This window comes from Penaeus japonicus, unplaced genomic scaffold (assembly GCF_977035675.1).
Source record: "Penaeus japonicus unplaced genomic scaffold, GWHDUDI00000001_assembly GWHDUDI00000029, whole genome shotgun sequence".
NCBI classification, from domain to species: Eukaryota; Metazoa; Arthropoda; class Malacostraca; order Decapoda; family Penaeidae; genus Penaeus; species Penaeus japonicus.
The window spans coordinates 10,726,688-10,731,951 of NW_028234431.1; the positions used below are offsets into that span (position 1 = coordinate 10,726,688).

The window sequence follows — 5,264 nt, forward strand, 5'->3', positions numbered from 1 at the left end:
AGAGAGAGAGAGAGAGAGAGAGACAGAGAGAGGGTGGATAGGGGGGGGGGATGGGTGGAGAGAATGTAGTGTAAAGAACAGGGATGAATTGGATCTTTTCATGATCCACTACCTCTCATAAACAAAGAGAGTGGATCTCACGTTTTACACACCATTACGTAGTCTATGGCCAAGTCCACCCTACACCTCTCGCTCTCTTTGTACTGCGTAATATCTCGCTACTCCCTGGAAGTGTGATTAAACGGGGCATATATTGTGTCATCTCGGGAGACGTGCTGCAAAAATAGGATTAAAATGAATTATTGTGTGGACGTGTGTGTGGATTTGTGTGTGGATCTATGTGTGTGTGTGAGTGTGTGGATCTGTGTGTGGATCTATGTGTGTGTGCGAGTGTGTGGATCTGTGTGTGTACGTGTGTGTGTGGATCTGTGTGTGTGTGAGTTTGTGGATCTGTGTGTGAGTGTGTGTGTGTGTGTTTGTGTGTGAGTGTGTGGATATGTGTGTGGATCTATGTGTGTGTGAGTGTGTGGATCTGTGTGTGTTTGTTTTTGTTTATGTGTTTGTGTTTGTGTTTGTTTGAGGGGGCGTGAGTTTGTGTGTGTGTGTGTGTGTATGTGTGTTTGTGTGTGTGCGTGTTTGTGTTTGTTTGAGGGCGTGTGTGGGTGTAAAAGAAAGAGCGAGAAAGAGAGAGAGAGAGAGAGAGAGAGAGAGAAGAAGATAAAGCGAGTGATTCTGTGCGTGCTTGTGCATATGTGCGTATGTATGCGTGTGTTTGTATTTTTACCTGTTCTTCTTTTAGCATGTATTAGGTTTCACAGTACCCATCAGCCACGTGTGCACCTCGAGGCTTATCTTCACCTTCTGTCGGTGTTTACTTAACAGAATGTTGCCTTCTCATGCTCCTTCCCTTTGATGAACTGCGATAGGGAGGTGGCTGAAGCAAAGATAAAATTGCTAACTCATACATTACCCAGGTACTACCGTAGAAATATCTTCAAAGGGCAAACAAAAACATTTTTCTTCCTTCTATTTCCTTTTTCCTTTTCTTTTTCATGTTTTTTTTTGTCTTCGTTTTCTTTTTTTTTTCTTTCTTTCTTTCTTTTTGCTACTAAACCCGAAACGTCTGTGATCCATATATTTTTTTTTTCTTTGACTTTTTTTCTTCCTTTCTTTCTTTTTGCTACTAAACCCGAAACGTTTGTGATCCGCATTTTTAAGAGCGTTGGCACTGCGCTGAGAGAGATGTCTCGCTCCCGAGGCACCATGTATGCCACGGTCGCTGGTGATGGATTAGGGGAGTAATAAGCTAAGGTGGATTAGACCCCGTGCACGCCTCTGGTCTGTTTTACACACTTTCCTTCGTACAGGGGAATAGGGTTATTAAATTTCGAAGCAAATGGTAGGTGTTAGGCTTTTTTCCTTTTCTCTTTTTTTTAGCTTTTAACTTGAAATTACGAGCTCTGAAATGCCGTGTTTAGGGACCTTATGGAGAGGAATTTGTCTGTTGGGACGGCTAACGGGATATCATTTAGAGAGACGTCTGTTTCTCTTTCTTTCTTTCTCTCTCTCTCTCTCTCTCTCTCTCTCTCTCTCTCTCTCTCTCTCTCTCTCTCTCTCTCTCTCTCTCTCTCTCTCTCTCTCTCTCTCTCTCTCTCTCTCGACTATGATTCGGCTATTTCGCTTTTTGAAATAATTCTCACATAGTGTACATTATCAGCAGATGCTTAAAGGGAATGTGGACCATACACACACACTCACATACACACACACACACCACATGACGGTAAATATCAAAGAGTAAACTTCTCAATAATAATAAGTGGGATTTGAACTCTCAGATTTTGGAGAGTTGGAAAACCAAAAGTTTGTGTCAGAAGTGGGATTCGAACCCACGCCCGGAAGACCGGACTGCGACCTGAACGCAGCGCCTTGGACCGCTCGGCCATCCTGACCTACTATGGATTGACTGATACACATTGCATATCAAAACAAATACACTATAGCCATAGAGCGACTTTGACTTTGACGAGTTTAATGAAACAAGTGATTACGTACATCTCAAAAGGATGAGATAACATAGGTTATCCTCACCCCAGTCTTAGTCCCTCTTTGGGCTCACATATATTTTACAAAACCTTACAGCTAGAGCGAGAGCATTCAAAAGAGCATGATAAGACATAGGTCTCATGCCCTGAAATGAAAAGATTTTTCACTATTTTTTTATTTTTGTCGTTGGTAGATTTTGTTCGTAGGTATACACACTGCATTTCCAAACAGAGATAGTTAGAGAGAGAGAGAGAAATAGAGAGAGAGAGTGAGAGAGAGAGGGGGGGCGATAGAGAAAGAGAGAGAGAGAGAGAGAGAAAGGGAGAGAGAGAGAGAGAAAGAGAGAGAGAGAGAGAGAGAAAGATAAATGAAAGAGAGAGGGAGAGAGAGATAAATAGAAAAATAGATAGATAGAGAGAGAGTAGCGAGAGAGAACGTCATAACAAAAAAGAGGAGTAAGTGAAATAATACGTTTCGGATCAAATACCATCACAGCCCTTTTCAGGTAAAATGCAGAATCTTTTATATGTATACACCTGAAGAGGATATATTGTATAATGACTCGGAGCGCTGTAGAGTGCAATGTTAAATATTAATTAATTCTATATGTACTTTTTCACATACAAACATGCCCATGGAAACGTGAAAGGGCACATACACGTGTTATATGCACCTGTATACTCATTTCAATATGTTTTTTAACAAAATATGATCGAAGCAGCTTGTATATAAATTTGATTAAACATGTAACCTGGAGCGCCATCAGAGTTGAGATGGATGGTAATCAACATTATTGCAAATTGTATGATAAAAGGTTATGTAAAATGTTGCGTAATATGAAAATGTGTGAATGTTATAAATCATTTGGAACAATGTTTTGATAAAATCACATAGAGATACAAATTTAATCAATGCAATATTCAAAAAAGAAGAAGATATAAACACGTTTTTACATATATAAACAAAAACAACAACATAAAGAAAACGAACAGACAAACTAAAAAAAAAAAAGAAAAAAAAATCAACAATACCGACAAACAAAAATATTAATAACAAAATGGAACATCTATGGTGCATACGATCCCTATTACATAAGCAAAAAAACAAACCACGAATGTCAAAAGAGCCTAACACACATCCCCTTGGGCGGTGGACCTCAACATCACACACTTTCACCCTCAGCAGCTCAGTGGATGTGAGACTGATGAAGTAAAGGGAGTGATGTGGGGTATTTTAGATCTCAGGTCAATTTTCTTTCGTAAGGAGAAGAGAGGGTCAAGCATATTTGAGGTGATGGGGGGGGGAGGGGAGACTGGAGTAAGGATTGGAGGAGGGAATCTGTCTATCTATCTATCTATATATCTATCTGTCTATCATCTATCTATCTATCTATATCTATCTATCATCTATCTATCTATCTATCTATCTATCTCTCTCTCTCTCTCTCTCTCTCTCTGTCTCTCTCTCTCTCTCTCTCTGTCTCTCTGTCTCTCTCTCTCTCTCTCTCTCTCTCTCTCTCTCTCTCTCTTCTATATAATATATATAATAATATATATATATTAATATATATTATATATATAATATATATATATATATATATTTATACAGAAATATAGATATATATATATATATAATATATATAAATTATATATTTAGATATATATATATATATATATATATATATTATTTACATTATATATATATAAATTATATATATATAGATTGTAGATAGTTATATATTATAATATATAATAAATGGATATATATATATTGATATATATATTTATATATATAGAGATATATATATAGATATATTATATATTATTAAGACACACTCGCACTAAAAGAAAGGAAATACTGGCGACTTTCGAACGTTTTTCATGGAAAGTTCAGGGCGAAAGCAATCCATAAAAATGAATCATTTCATGAAAAATAAGTTCGAAACGGGCGTAAGTCTTTTTCCGTTCAATTTAGTGGCAGTGTTATAAATTCTGTGTTGCAAGTTACTGTGTTTTTATGTGATTCATATATATATATATATATATATATATATATATATATAGAGTATAATATATATTTAATATATTATATATATAATGTATATATATATATATATATATATATATGATATATATTAGAGCATACATTTATATGATATATACATATACATAATATTTGTTTTATATTTATATATACATATACATATGTATATATGTACATATAAATTATATATAGATATATAAGATATATATATATATAATTAGTTGTACATAATATATATATATATATATATACATATATACTGATACATACATATACATATACATACAATACATACATACATACATATAATATATATATATATATATATATACATACATATACATACACACATCTACCACACACTCACACACACAACACACACACACACACACAACAGCTTATATATATATGGTAATATATATATATATTATATATATATATATATATATAATATAGTATATTGGGGTTTGTGTGTGTGTGTGTGTGGGTGTGTGTGTGTGTGTGTTATGGTGTGTGTGTGTGTGTATTATATATATATATTGTATAAATATATATATATATATATAATATATATATATATATATATATATTATATTTGTACATAATATATATATACATATATATATATATATACATACATACATATATACTATGAATATATATATACATATATATATATATATATATACCTATATCCTCTCTCTAGATTCTCCTCTCTCTCTCTAACATATATATATATATAATAAATCACTATAATATAATATATATATATATAATATCGATATATCGATATAATATATATAATAGATATATATATGTATAGATACACCATATATACATACATCCATATATATATATATAATATATATATATATAATATATATATATATAATATGTATATTTATATATATATATATATATATATATATATATATATATATATATAATAATATATATGTATACACCACACACACACAACACACACACACACACACACATCACCACACACTCCCACACACACAACACACACACCACACTCACAGATATTAATATAGTATATATATATATATATATATATATATATATCTATGTATATATATAAACATATATATACATATATATAGCTATACATATATAATATATATATATCATATATATATATATATAATATATAT

At 32.6% G+C, this 5,264-nt stretch overlaps 1 non-coding gene across 1 annotated transcript; it reads right to left on the bottom strand.

Annotated features, from left to right (window-relative positions):
• Positions 1-1,868: 1,868 nt before the first annotated feature.
• TRNAL-CAG (transfer RNA leucine (anticodon CAG)) lies at positions 1,869-1,952 on the bottom strand. The gene has a single exon. It is a non-coding gene; the product is annotated as a tRNA-Leu (tRNA).
• Positions 1,953-5,264: the final 3,312 nt, after the last annotated feature.